Genomic DNA, 16,048 nt, shown 5'->3' on the forward strand with positions numbered 1-16,048 from the left:
ATCCATCAGATTGCTACTTGGTGTAGCTTGCATCCTCAAATTCAAGCTGTACCAGATGGATGTGAAGAGCGCGTTTCTGAATGGATACCTGAATGAAGAAGCCTACGTGGAGCAGCCAAAGGGATTTGTAGATCCAACTCATCCAGATCATGTATACAGGCTCAAGAAGGCTCTCTATGGATTGAAGCAAGCTCCAAGAGCTTGGTATGAAAGGCTAACAGAGTTCCTTACTCAGCAAGGGTATAGGAAGGGAGGAATTGACAAGACTCTCTTTGTCAAGCAAGAAGCTGAAAACTTGATGATAGCACAGATATATGTTGATGACATTGTGTTTGGAGGGATGTCGAATGAGATGCTTCGACATTTTGTTCAACAGATGCAATCTGAATTTGAGATGAGTCTTGTTGGAGAGCTGACTTATTTTCTGGGACTTCAAGTGAAGCAGATGGAGGACTCCATATTCCTCTCACAAAGCAGGTATGCAAAGAACATTGTCAAGAAGTTTGGGATGGAAAATGCCAGCCATAAAAGAACACCTGCACCTACTCACTTGAAGCTGTCAAAGGATGAAGCTGGCACCAGTGTTGATCAAAGTCTGTACAGAAGCATGATTGGGAGCTTACTATATTTAACAGCTAGCAGACCTGACATCACCTATGCAGTAGGTGTTTGTGCAAGATATCAAGCCAATCCCAAGATAAGTCACTTGAATCAAGTAAAGAGAATTCTGAAATATGTAAATGGCACCAGTGACTATGGGATTATGTACTGTCATTGTTCAGATTCAATGCTGGTTGGGTACTGTGATGCTGATTGGGCTGGAAGTGCAGATGACAGAAAAAGCACTTCTGGTGGATGCTTCTATCTGGGCAACAATCTTATTTCATGGTTCAGCAAGAAGCAGAACTGTGTGTCCCTATCTACCGCAGAAGCAGAGTATATTGCAGCAGGAAGCAGCTGTTCACAACTAGTTTGGATGAAGCAGATGCTCAAGGAATACAATGTCGAACAAGATGTCATGACATTATACTGTGACAACTTGAGTGCTATTAATATTTCTAAAAATCCTGTGCAACACAGCAGAACCAAGCACATTGACATTAGACATCACTATATCAGAGAGCTTGTTGATGATAAAGTTATCACACTGGAGCATGTTAACACTGAGGAACAAATAGCAGATATTTTCACAAAGGCATTGGATGCAAAACAGTTTGAAAAACTGAGGGGCAAGCTGGGCATTTGTCTGCTAGAGGAATTGTAGCAACTACTGATATCTGAACGTGCCCAAACGAATCACTTAACATTAATAGCACGTTCACTACTGAACCAAAGCAAATTCGACCGTTGCTTCACACGTCCCTCTACATTCCTCATTCAAACTTATATTTTCGTGTTAATCTCGTTTTCTGCATTCCCCAACAGCTCTCAGAAATTTACGAAATCATTCCAAACGCTCTGCTTTTCCATGGCTACCTCACCAAAAGAAACTTCAGCTCCTGGTTCACCCTCTGTACCATCATCTCCGCACCAGGAACAACCAGAATTCAACATCCAACCCATACAAATAATTCCTGGTCAAGCTTCTGTCCCTGAGAAACTGGTTCCCAGAAGACAACAGGGAGTGAAGATTGCTGAAAACCCTAGCCTTGCAACAAGTCCTAGGGAAGTAGACACGGAGATGGACAAGAAAATCCGCAGTATTGTGAGTAGCATTTTGAAAGACGCCTCTGTTCCTGATGCTGAGAAAGATGTCCCAACATCTTCCGCTCCAAATGCTGAAGCCCTCCCTTCACCCAGTGAAGAGGAATCAACAGAAGAAGATGATCAAGCCACAGAAGAGACCCCTGCACCAAAGGCACCAGAACCTGCTCCAGGTGATCTCATTGACCTCGAAGATGTAGAATCTGATGAGGAACCCATTGCCAACAAGTTGGCACCTGGCATTGCAGAAATATTACAAAGCAGAAAGGGAAAAACCCCATTAAGAGGTCTGGACGAATCAAGACTATGGCACAGAAGAAGAGTACTCCAATCACTCCTACCACATCCAGAAGGAGCAAAGTTGCAATCCCTTCCAAGAAGAGGAAAGAAATTTCCTCATCTGATTCTGATGATGATGTCGAACTAGATGTCTCGACATCAAAGAGGGCCAAGAAATCTGGGAAGAAGGTGCCTGGAAATGTCCCTGATGCACCATTGGACAACATCTCATTCCACTCCATTGGCAATGTTGAAAGGTGGAAATTTGTATATCAACTGGGAAGAGATGCCTTGGATTGCAAGGAGACCATGGACCTCATCAAGGCAGCAGGACTGATGAAGACAGTCACCAAATTGGGAGACTGTTATGAAGGCCTAGTCAGGGAATTCATTGTCAACATTCCCTCTGACATAACAAACAGAAAAAGTGATGATTATCAGAAAGTGTTTGTCAGAGGAAAGTGTGTTAGATTCTCCCCTGCTGTGATCAACAAATATCTGGGCAGACCTACTGATGGAGTGATAGATATTGCTGTTTCTGAGCATCAAATTGCCAAGGAAATCACTGCCAAACAAGTCCAGCATTGGCCAAAGAAAGGGAAGCTTTCTGCAGGGAAGCTGAGTGTGAAGTATGCAATTCTGCATAGGATTGGCGCTGCAAACTAGAGAGAATCTCCTCTATCCCTGCATTACAAATTGTTTGAGGGGACACATGTCCCAGACATTGTCTCGACATCAGGGAAAGCTGCTTCAGGTGCTGTGTCTAAGGATGCTTTGATTGCTGAACTCAAGGACACATGCAAGGTGCTGGAAGCAACCATCAAAGCCACCACAGAGAAGAAAATGGAGCTGGAACGGCTGATCGAAAGACTCACAGACAGTGGCATTGATGATGGTGAAGCAGCTGAGGAAGAAGAAGATCCAGCTGAGCAAGAAGAGGCAGCTGAGGAAGAGGAAGATGCAGCAGAGGATACAGAATCAGATGATGATGATTCTGAAGCCACCCCATGATCATCAGACCTTTATTTTTGTTCTTACTAGTTATAGGGGCATGTCCCTTTGAACAATTGATTACTATTGGTCTGTAATATTTGCACCTTAAGTTCATGCATTCTACTTTTGTCAAATTCTGTCTAAAAAGGGGGAGTAATAGTATTATGCTTGCTATTATGCATGATTTTGAGTAGTAGGATACGATGTATGCATGATTCATGATTTTGAGGGGGAGACTGCTGCTGTGCTGCTGCTGAGGATGACTGATGTAAGCTACTAGAAGCTGATAGAAGATGCTGCAGTAAGAGCATGAAGACAGGGGGAGCAGAAAGCTGATGTCACAAGAGATGTCTTGACATCCTGGAAAGACTAGTAGCTGATAGAAGATGCTGCAGTAAGCATGAAGACAGGGGGAGCAGAAGCAGAAAGCTGATGTCACGTGAGATGTCTTGACATCCTGGAGAAGACTTGTAGATTTGCAACTTGAAGAATTTCCGCTGTGCTTGATTACTCTGATAATGAAAGTTGCTGATCCCACTTGCATAACTGCTCGTACCTGCTCAGGAAGTGTCTAAGTATGTTTTAGACAAAATTTGCCAAAGGGGGAGATTGTTAGTGCTTAGCTCTACGGAGTTTTAAAAGATTGGCTAAGATTTTGTTAAAACATAAGCACTTAGACAATGAAGGAAAGCTGGAGTTGCTGCACATGATGTCCAACGTTATGTCAAGGAATAAGATCGGGCTGCACAATGCACAAGGCAAGATAAAATGTCAAATGAAGAATTGAAGTTGCAGGATCCACGATGTCGGATACAATGTCCTGACATCCTGCCCGAAAATACTGGAGTTGCTGCACAATGCATAAGTCAAGATAAAATGTCAAATGAAGCATTGAAGCTGCAGGATCCACGATGTCGGATACGATGTCCTGACATCTTGCCCGAAAATACTGGACATATAAATCTGTTATATCTTTAACAGATTATTGTGCAGTTAGCAAGAGATAAGATGATCTATCTTTAGGAACGAATTAAAAGATAATTAAAGTTCGAATTTCAAACTAGAAGAGTTCGTTCAGGGATTAAAGATTAAAGATTAAAGATAAAAACTAAAAGATCAAACTGTATCTTTTAGTGCAGATTTTCAGGAAGAAAGATAGATCTCATCCAGCACAAGTAGTTGCAGCCCAGAAACGCACACTGCTATATAAACATGAAGGCTGCACGAGTTCTGTACCAAGTCCGGGATCGAAGAGTTATATTGTGAGTTTTGGGACTTGAGTCTTTTGTGAGCCACCTTGATGGTACCCTAACATCAAGTGTTGGACCTGTGTGTGTAGAGTTGATCTCTAGTGTGTAGAGTTGATCTCTAGTGTGTAGGGTTGATCCCTTTTGTTCAGAGTTGATCTCTGGTGTGTCTTTGATTTAATTGTAAACACGGGAGTGTGATTGAGAGGGAGTGAGCGGGGTTTCTCATATCTAAGAGTGGCTCTTAGGTAGAGATCGCACGGGTAGTGGTTAGGTGAGAAGGTTGTAAACAGTGGCTGTTAGACCTTGAACTAACACTATTTTAGTGGATTTCCTCCCTGGCTTGGTAGCCCCCAGATGTAGGTGAGGTTGCACCGAACTGGGTTAACAATTCTCTTGTGTTATTTACTTGTTTAATCTGTTCATACAGTCAAACACAATCTGCATGTTCTGAAGCGTGATGTCGTGACATCCTGTACGACATCTGTCCCCAGTATCAGAATTTCAGCTCGTAAGTAGCTCATGATTTGTTCATCACTATTGTCGTCAAGTGTTTCATAAACAATTTGTTTCCAAACTTGGTCGAAGTCATTGTTTCGACCCATTGTATGAATGATTGATTGCACAAAGAAGTGAAAGAAGAATATTGTTTGAAGGAGACATACAACAATAAATGAGAATTGAACAATTAAACAACAAATTGTACAACAGCTAGTTTTATAACGACTAGTTTCACATATTTTTTAAAATTTAACAATTTATAATACAATTAAAATCAAAAACAAATCAAACTTGATTCCTAAAAATAAAAACCAAAAGACGGTTACAACAAATTAAAACTACCTAACAAATAAATACTAGATTCCTGGTTTATAATGAATTATTTTACAAAAGGTTTGATGGTCTTTGAGTTGAGTTTCAGACATTGTAGAAGTGTCCTTCATTAGAATGTCGTAATAATATTTTTCCAATTCTTTCTCCCTTAAGGCTACTAGTTTGGTGTCGACAACATTTCTTTCTCTCATTGCTTCCTCCAAACTAATAAGATCCATAGGATTGGTAGATATTCCTACTCTTTTCCCCTTGCTCTTCCTTTCGATTGCCTTTTGCCCCATTGGACGAACAATTGGAGACGGTGTTTTTGGATTAGATGATGAAGAATATGCCCTAGATGTTGAAATCTTTGTTCTTTTAGAGCAATTTTCAATAAACTGCTCTAACCATTTCGATTGATCTTTCAAAAGTTGCCAAGCATGTTCCAAACCAAAATCGGTTCCTTTGTCTTCCTTCCAAATGACATATGCATTAAGCATGACATCATTATCTGTGCAACTAGTTTTCTTCAATGATACCGCTTTCTTGTAATGACAATTGAATTTTTGCATAACAAATTAATTTTTTGTCATCGTGATTTCAATTGATTAACTACTCTTTTGCAGAGTTCACCTTGAAATTTGTTGTAACTTTCCATGACTCTCAACCAAAATGCTTCTTTTCCTTGACCTACACCAACAATTGGATCAGTTGAGATATTGAGCCATGAACTAATAAGGTGTGTATCTTCTTAAACTGGAAAGGCGACTTGAGGCTTCCTTTTATCGAAAACCCTTCTATTTCGTAAACGACGATCTCCTGTATCCTAATTTGGGAAGAAAATTGTGGATATTGCAAACCAATGTCATCATTTGAAACCATCGTAGGATTGTTTGCTAGGATTGAAGGAAATGTTTGCAAACTTTGAGAATTAACGGTAGAAAAGGTTTGAGTGTTTGACATAAAATGATTTGGTGGTGGTGGTGGTAAAAATGGAAAGGGGAAAAAAGGAGGATGATTTTGTGAATTTTGGGCCAAAGAAGGCATGTTGTAATTTTGTAAAAAATTTATATAACTTTTCCAATCAAATTGATTTGGATCCATTTCGGAAAAAAATTAACTGAGCTTAAATTTGGAAAAAATAAATTAGTTAAGCTTGAATTTGGAAAATAAAGGTTTACAAATGAAAAATGAGAATGACAATTAGGTGTACTAATTGTTACCGCTTGAACCAATTTATACAGTGCACAACCACTTTCTAATCGTTCACAAATTTTTTTTCCGACCGTTGTACTATGCAAAACACTTCTTTCCAACCGTTCGCACTTCCTTTGTCCAATTTTTCGAAGATTACTGTGTACACAATAATGGTCATTGTGTACACAGTGACCACTTTCACTCCCTCACTCAGCCTTTCTCCTTCCCCCAACGTTTCACTTTCTCCTTTCTTCTTTTTTTTTTTTCACTTTTTTCTCCTCCCTCGCTCATGCCTCTTCTTCTTTCTTCCGCCACTCCACCCCCCCTTCTTCCTTATCCCATTTTTTGGTTTCCCTCCCTCTCTCTCTCCCCCGTCCTCTTCCTTCTGCCATCATGACCTCCCCCCCTTTCTTCTTCCTTCTGCCACTCCCCTTCCCCCTTCCCTTTCTTCCTCCCTCCCTCTCCCCCTCCTTCCTCCCTCCCACTCCTCCTTCTTCCTCCCCCCTCCTGCGTCCTCCATTGAACTCAGGGTATGTTGTTGTTGTTTTTTTCATTCTTCCTCTTTTGTTCTTACATTTTCGTTGTTGCATTTTTTTCTTCTTCCCGTGGGTTGGTCTATTGGTTTTTTTTTTAAAAGTAATTTTTTGTTTTTTTAAAGCTAGTGCATAGATCTTCAAGGTTCTTCAACAAGAACCCATTCTCCACCCTAGAGATCTCTGTAACACCTTTATTGTAAGATCTACACATGACCAGATCTTGAGTTCAAGATCTTGCACTAAAGATGCTCTTCATTGACTGGCGAAAGAGTTTGTAGATCAAAGTTAATTGTCACAAAATTTATTATGTAAACTTATATATGTATTAAAAAAAATACATTAAATATTTTAATATTATACTAGAAAGTTGCCCGTGCCGAAGCACGAGCTAATACTAATATTTGATATTTGATAATATCTGATGGTAGTTTAATTATATTAAAGAACTTGCAAATGATATTAAGCAAGTTAACATTTCAATGAAATATAGGATCCCATATACATATTGTGATGACAACTTATATATGGTATGGCATATATGGTTAGAAAAAAAATAAGCCTGAATGACAAACAATATATGTAATTGGTTTGCATGTTTGATAAAGGGATAGACATACATTTGATACTTCTTCAAAAAGTGAGCATGTTGGAACCTGTAAAAACGCTGGCAAAGTTAAAAAAGTAGTACATTATAATTGCTGAAATGGAACTAAAAATGCTGAAAAAGAAGTGAATGAAAAATTAGATGGGTATGAAACCTACAATGGCCTTTTGCATGTGTGTTATAGTTTGATATACAAAATGAATGTCAATAATGATAATGCATATATAGAAATAAGAATTTGGGAAGCATATAAGTTTGTAAATACTTCTTTGTATACTACATTAATAGTAGTATTTTTTGGAGTGCCTTCTTTATCATGAATAAGAATATGAAGTCCTTTTTTACTTTGCACTCATGAAAGTGCTACATATAGCTGGCCATGGGAAAATACTAGGTTTGGTAAATATAACCCAACATGTGCCAAAGAATGTCCTTGAGACTTGTTAATGGTCATTGCAAATGAAACCATGAATGAAAATTGTCTTCTAATTAGTTTGAATGGCCATGGAGAATCAGAAGGAGACATATCCATTCTTGGTATGTATGTCTAATGTCCTATATTGGGGCCAGTAATAATCTCTGCTTCAACCACATGTGCACCAAGTCTTGTGAAAATAAGTCTAGTTTCATTGTATATCCTATCTGCCTGGTCCAAATTGCATAATAGTATTATGGGAGTGCCAACCTTGATTTTTGACTTGTGATTAGGTATTCCTGATGTTTTTAATGAGTTCAGAAATTCAAGTGTTAGAACTCCAAAACCAGGATTGAGTAATTCATCAGATTTATCATCACTATCAGCACTACAATACTATTTCTCGTCAGTGGGTATCAAAGACATGACATAATCATTTATACTATCAACAACATCTTTTGTAGAAGCTAGAATAGCTCTTTGTTGTAAGAAATCCCCGTTGATATAGTTTTGTAATAAGTTAGGATATGTTGACTCAACAATTTCCTGGATAGGATCATTAAAGTTAGGATATGTTGGCTACTAGACATCGTTAGGTTCTCCAAGTTTGCCATCACCTATGTCTAGTAGCCAATCAGAAAATTGTTTGAGGTCATGACTATTGGTTTCGGCAGCATTGGTTTGCAAACGCATGTTCTTTGTCAATTTCAAAATTTGACAATGATCCCATATGTATGATGCATTTAGACTTGTATGCACGATATCAGAGTGACTACCTCTTGGCACAACTGGTAGTATTTGACGGAAATCACCACCAAAAACAATGACCTTTCCTCCAAAAGGTTTATCGTTGTGCATGATGTCTTTTAAGCTTTTATCAAGTGCTTCAAAACTAAACTTGTGACACATTGAAGCTTCATCCCAAATTATTAGTTTGGTAATTTTTAGCAATTCAGTCAGGTCACCCCCTTGATGAATATTGCATGTTGAATTCTGTGTTGCAGACACTGGTATGACAAACTTAAAATGTGTTGTTCTTCCTCCGGGTAGCAGTAATAATGCAATCCCACTTGAAGCTACTGTTAAAACAATTCCTCCATTAGACCGTATAGCAGATGATAAAGTTTTCCAGATAAATGTCTTCCCAGTGCCACCATATCCATACAGAAAATAAACTCCACCTGATTGAGTTGTAACAACACGCATAATGTTATCAAAAATAACACATTGCTCATCTGCAATTAGTAATTTATCCAATGTGAATTAGTAATATGGATTGATGATAATGAATACCACTTAAGAATAACTATAATATGTTATGCACACTTGTTAGTGAGTGATAGTATTTGTTGAATTCAGCATGCAATAATTCCTTATCATAAGACATTTCATTGAAGATGAGCTTATTTCCATGGGTGTTAGCAGCATATCCTATTGGGTATGGCATTGAAGGAAAATCTCGTAGACTTTTCCTATTGCCTTGTAACAAATTTTCAATTTCACTCAAAAAAAGATGCATTGATTCTTTGACAGATAGATGAATGCCTATGAATAGTAGAAAGAATATTTACTTAGCATGTCATGCTTTTGTTATGAATGATATGTATATACGTATAAATAGTGTTATATTTGTAAACCTCTGAGATGCTAAATTTGATATTTCATTATATGCAATTATTGAGGTTGTTAAATATTACATTGTCTTGTATGATTAAATACAATATCATCTGTCATCCATTGCCATGTTTGTTCCCACACATATTGTGGTCTATCCATAGTATTCATAAATAACAACTTGACAAATAACTTTCTAAGAAAGTGTGCAGATCCCCATGTGTTAGCTTCTCATAGAGCACCAATAAATTCTTGATCATTTCCTAGAAAACCTTTTGCTAAGCATGCTTCTCTGAATGTACCATAAACCACATTTTCTACTATTCTAATGTCTTTGTAAGATTGGGGCCCTTTAGTAGAAGATAACATCATTCTCAGGTAGAACAAATCTCCCGTTGAAGGGGGTACCCATATGAGCCTGCCAATTGTATATCCTTGTTTTCTTGGTTGCCAGCATCTTCGACGTGAAACATACACGAATTTGGTCAAATATTGGGCATAAGTAAGATTTCGTCCCTGAGGATATCTTTGGTTAGAATCCATCCAAGCTGTAAAGATGGATTCTTTGACTATTTTTTTAGATAGTACTAAACCAATTTGTTCAGTATCTTTCCAGTAAACAACTTATTGATTTTCAAGATGGAAATACAGACGTTCAACTGCTGGTGCACGTGCATGCATTGGGAATGCAAATATCTTCCAGCATGCCTCAGGTGGTGATACATACCTGGTCAAATTAATAGCAAAAGATATGCAGATATTATGTGACATTTTAGAATATTATAATAAATGTCTATAGATAGGAAGTGTTGATTTGTGTATAGATATATGATGAATTAAATCATCAAATGATTGAGACATACCTACAATCAAGATAGTGTTTAATTTCATCATATGAACTTCAGTTTGTGTACAATCCTTGTTTTGCACATTAACAATTGTGGTTGTAATCCGATCGGATCCTTTGTTGATATACTTAAACAAATATTTGATTGATGTACTCTGGTTGCACCATTCCATATTTAGGTGTGCTCTATATTTAAGTAGGAGATGTGGACTGTATGATACAACAAATCGATTATCAAGTTCAATACCATTTTTTTCAACCATATGTCCATTTTTTCTTCTCCTATAAACTGGACAACCATCATTGTCAACAATTGTTGCTTAATGGAACTTCTTAGGGAAAAATATAATACACTTTCCATCAACCATACATGGTGCTCTCCTATTTGGCAGTCCACATGGACCATGAATCATATGCTTGCTGACTAATTCATACAACTCTAGATGTGTGTCCTTATTTGGGATCTCAACATAAATGATGTTATCAATGTCTTCTGGATTCAGATACTTGTTTGAAGGATGTAGAAATATTAAAATATGAGCATGAGGCAGCCCTCTTTTTTGCCACTCAATAGTGTAAACAACTAGAATCCAATGAAATAATAAGGACCATGAATATTAATGTATTTAAAAGTATAATTGTAAATTAAGAGTAGTAATTGATTGGTAGAGGAGGTAATTACTTACATCCAAGAATGATGCCAAACACATGTCTACTTTTGAGATCATTCATCAAATGAGTGAACTTGATTTTGAATATTCGTGACACAACATCAAGGCAATCATCAGGTCTTAGATTGCATTTCCTAACTTTTTGTTGAATTTCTGACCATGCCGGATTACATGTTAATGTCAATAACAGGTATGGAAATCCTATATGGCCACAAATTTCCATACCATCAAAATATAGTTGTTCCATATACCTACAACTACGAACAAAGGAGTTCGGCAGTATAATTCTCTTTCTTTTGTCATTGCCATGTGTTTCGGGACCATTATTATAGACATTCAAATTGATGTACTTGTCAACTCTAAGTTCATGTTGATGTACTAGTTCAGTTTTTTAGACTCAATCATAGTGTAGCCATCAACTACCCATTGTTAAAACAATCTCCTTAAATGCAGTATTGTTTGAGCTTCATTGTCCCTAGATTGCATTCTGAAACAAAAATATTCATGCATGGTAACTTTCTTCCTCTTTGCAACATGGCTATTCGGATGAGGCTTATGAAGAATATTTGGTCTATAGCCATATTCACCTTTTTGGTACAGTAGGGGATATTGCAAAGGCAAATATGTAGGATGTAATTCATTTATTCTTTTGAGCCTTCCTGATTGCTTTTCAATGATAATATCTCTTTTATTACTTGTATGCTCATCACCAACAATCAAAGAAGCAACTTCAGCAGTATTTGGCAAGTTATATAATCTTCCATCTGATTTCCTATCACTTATGAGTTTTAGTTTGAGGTCACAAACAGGTGAAGATTATACTTTGTCCCTTGCCATTCTGAACTTATGTGTATACCGATTGTGCTTATCTAGCATGTTTTTTTATTCCAATAATAATATCTTCATTAAAAATATCTTTGTTCCTGAGTATTTTTCAAGGTGCATTAGAAAGGGTTGTAAATATAGATTATTATGAAGAGTTCTTAAAAAATGTAATGTAATATGTAATTTATTGAAACTTAAAACTTGTGGGTTTTGGGCAAGCTTGTTTTGAACTTCGTTCTCAGTATCATAAATATATAGTTGTGCAAACTTGGGTGAGTTATTAGGCGTAGGTAGGAGGCTTCCAATAAGATGATGCCCTTGACCATGTATGCGGAATGTAGAAGGACCTTTGCCAGTATTATATCTTATGTCAACTTTGGTATCAGGTGATCTAAATGCAAACATTAGATTATATGAACGAATGTTGGCCTGGAAGTTCTTAGATTTTGTACTGTTGCTGTCAAAAAGTAGTTGTCTCATTGGTTGTGGAGGATCTTCTAGTAGAGGAAGCTGTATTTTGTCATCGCCACAACATAATGCAAACCTTGGGTTTTTGGACTGCTTGTCTTTGTTAATCCTCTCATCATACCACATCATAGCTTTACAGTGGATGCATTTCCAAACTGGATCTCCAATATCATTGTAAGTTGCACCTAAAGATGAATTAGGAAGTTTAGATGCTCCACACGTCCAGTAGAAATGGAAACATAGGAAAAAGTAAGTTGGAATTTCAAGGTCAATACCGGTATTTTCATAATCTTACGTTGTATGATCATTGCAATCATGGTCACTATCAGCATCATCATCTGTTGTTGTTGGGCTGTTAAATGAATATTCTACAATGCAAGAATTTGTGAAAGTTAAAATGTAAGTTATCAATTTGACATTACGTAATTATAGTCGACAACCATGTATTCATTTTGTATGTAATAACAATAACTACACATTACCTGCATCAATGTTTGTCTGGTTTATATTGGTTTCCTCATCACTATCATCTGAAATCTGAGTTATTAGTATTGATTTCTGTATTGTATATTTCCAGGATGCATATGTTGAAATGTACTAGTTGAAGTAATTGGAGAAGTAGTTGCGGGTGTATTTGATGTAGAAGTTGATGGCGGATTCAAGTTTGATGAAATTAAATTTTCTTTCCCAAACTTGTGCAATAGATTCGTCTGGATTGTAAAAGCCTGGATGCTACGTACATTGGCAGTGTGTCTCAGACGAATTTCAAATTCGCCAGTATAACGTTGATCAGAATGATTCCATGATGAAGTGATGTTTGCCAACGGTGTGCATTGTGTATGCAGTGTAGGACTGTCATAGATAAAGTCTGGATGAGACATTGATATACGCTTACTTTTTTTTTGCAATGATAGAAGATATATTTCATTTTGTAATTATCAGCATATGTACACCTCAATTGGGGGTTTGTAGTCATCCTTACCATTTGATAATTGCTGATTTTGAGTGTGAGAAGCTTTTCTTCTTTCTTGCAAAATGTGTTTTCTATTTTTCCTTGCTTGTGCAGAATTTTCCATTTCATATTTCACTTCACAAAGTATTTTGCAACATTTTGTTATTGTTTGATGGTAAGAATTTAGGCGCAAAATATAACAACTTATTGGGGTCACAATCGGTCCTAATTATTTTATAAATACAGTATATAAACATGCAACACGTGGCACTACTTCCATATATCTAGCAATCTAGCAATAGTAGTAACTCAATAGATTTTGTGAAGAAAGAATTGTACATTAATGCGTATATGGATCAAATAAGATAATAAAAAGGAATAAATTTTCCTTGAAACTCAGCAGGAGAAGATATGCGTTTTGTTGTTAATCTTCGACTTAAGTTGCATGTTCGTGTAAACGTGCTTCATGCCCTCCGATTTCGTCCATTACTTGACATCATCCAGCTTATATGTATTATTCAAGGAGGATTCATATTGTACAAGTTTGTTGAAGTTTTTGGATATGGTTCACGATTGCTAGTGAGCAGTAGGTAGTGAAGAAAAGGAAGAATGGAGAGTTGTGTTTTCCCTCCCGTTTCTTTCTTTCCCAACAAGCCTATGATTAGACATTTGTGTGGTTTAGGCTGAGACTTCCGATATGGCACAATAATTTGCTACCCACTATTGGTTACTATAGTTGACAGGTAATACAAAATAAAAGCATGGCAATGTTGTTTAATTTTTTCAATTTATGATTAGATGATTAGTTTGGTTTGCTATCAAATGATTATCATAATTTGTGTTAAAAGGTACTATTGATAAAATTAAGATTCATAAACAACAAGTTATGTATTGGATATTTTCAATTTATTAATGGTTGATTATTTTTTCAATGTTTTTAATCTACATACACTGGTTATAAAATTCTGATGTTATGTATTAGTTTTAAAATTTATTCGAGAAGAGTGTTTTGCTTATTGACTAATTGTCAAATATTAAATTAGTCTATCTGTTTATAGAATTTTATTTATGCGCAGGATGGATGTATAGCAATGGTTACCATTCGTAAATAACATTCTGAGTGTAGATATATGAAACATTCGTTCATAGCAGTCCCTGCTCTTTTGCATTTCATAATATACTACTTTATATAAAAAAAATCTTAAATGTTTGTTGAAATTGAAATTAAGCATAAACGACTGGAAAGTTGTTTAGATACAGAAAAATATGAAACACAAATAGTGCCTCCTAAAGCTAGGTGGCTCAATTGCAACACAACACTTGGGCCACCATCTTTAATCAAAGTCAGTATTATCCCAATGCACCTCTTTTCTGATAACCAATTCCCATACTTTTTTTAGGCCTAAAGTAAAAGCATAACTCATCTCCAGGGCTGAAGTCATTTTGTTTCAAATATCGATACCATGGGTCAGCAACACATTGTTGGCTTGTTTTAGGATCGTAGATGGTCAACTTCCATACTAGAGGATGGGCATCATTTGTCAGAATGGTCATATTTTGTGTTGAGGCACCAACATAGGTTAGAGCATTCGTTGGTAGTACCTAGATTAGAGATGCAAGTTAGTAAAAGGATTTAAGGTCAATAAAGATGACAGTGCCTGATTAAATGAATGGAGTTCTACCAATGGATGAGGAGCAGAGATCATAGCTTTACTAACTTCTATAGTCCACACATGTGTTCTTCGGGTTGTTGGAGGCCTTCCACATGTTTGATAATCTAGGGTGGCATGAAGTGAAGATTGAATATCCAATCTCTGGTCGGTAGCAGCATAAGTGATGGTGATACCTTCTTGAATGTTCAACTCTTTTCTGAATTGCTTTAAACCATCAGCGAAGAAGTCTTTGTTGTGGTCTTTTCTAAGTTTTATAGGATAGCTGCATCCATTATATGCGAATAGCACTACTGGTGGATAGTGAGGATCCCATTGCCTGTGGTAGAATGATGGTATCTCAATTAGGTTCTGCAAGTACAACATTGAAAAATATCAATTATGTAAGTTGAATCAATTGTCAACTACAATTAAACTCATTTGTTTCTGATGAAGACAATATGATTTGATTCAATAGGTTAATAAATTTACTTTGTCGGTATGGAATGCAGCTACAAATTGATGTGATTGTAGTTCCCATTAACTTATGTGGGACTTGTATGACAATAATGTATGATGACATAGCTTACTGAGGTATCAGTTAAAACCATAAGTTATAAGTAAAGAATTGAAAATTCCAACATCTTAAAATTGAGTAAATATAATTGTATAAAGTGATCTGAATTGAATGTACCACTTAAAAGAAAAAGAAGATATGTAGTATACAAATAGCATCGTATGATGACCCACATTTAGTAACTACATTAAACCACTTGGAATGGGTTATGCATTACTATGCAAAGTAGTATTTGAGTGGGAATGACTTAAAAAAGTGTAATCTTCAGTATTCATTGATGAAAATATAGTAAGAGAAGTCAATCATGATCGATGATTACTACTAACACGTAATACATTACTTTGCTAAAACATGAATGTAAATGGATGGGCAATATGGTGGTGACACAGAAGCAGAGACATGAGGAAGTATGATAATTTCTTTCATTATACTTTACTGTTATTCAGTGATCACCAGCATACTACATAAGTGTTGGATGATAGTGGTGCATATAGGCAATTTCATTACGATTCAGGGAAACATTAAGCAACAAAGGATTCAACTATGAATACCCAAATGAAATTAATTATACCAAGGCGATTTGAAGGCAAATGAAGCAACCATTAAAATGGAAAAAGAACTTACAACATTGGAATCAGTTGATGACTGACAACTCAT

At 36.5% G+C, this 16,048-nt stretch overlaps 1 pseudogene; it reads right to left on the reverse strand.

The window, feature by feature from the left end:
• Positions 1 to 8,370: 8,370 nt before the first annotated feature.
• On the reverse strand, positions 8,371 to 16,048 carry LOC114398681 (annotated as a pseudogene).

The sequence above is a fragment of the Glycine soja genome, chromosome 19, assembly GCF_004193775.1.
Source record: "Glycine soja cultivar W05 chromosome 19, ASM419377v2, whole genome shotgun sequence".
NCBI classification, from domain to species: Eukaryota; Viridiplantae; Streptophyta; class Magnoliopsida; order Fabales; family Fabaceae; genus Glycine; species Glycine soja.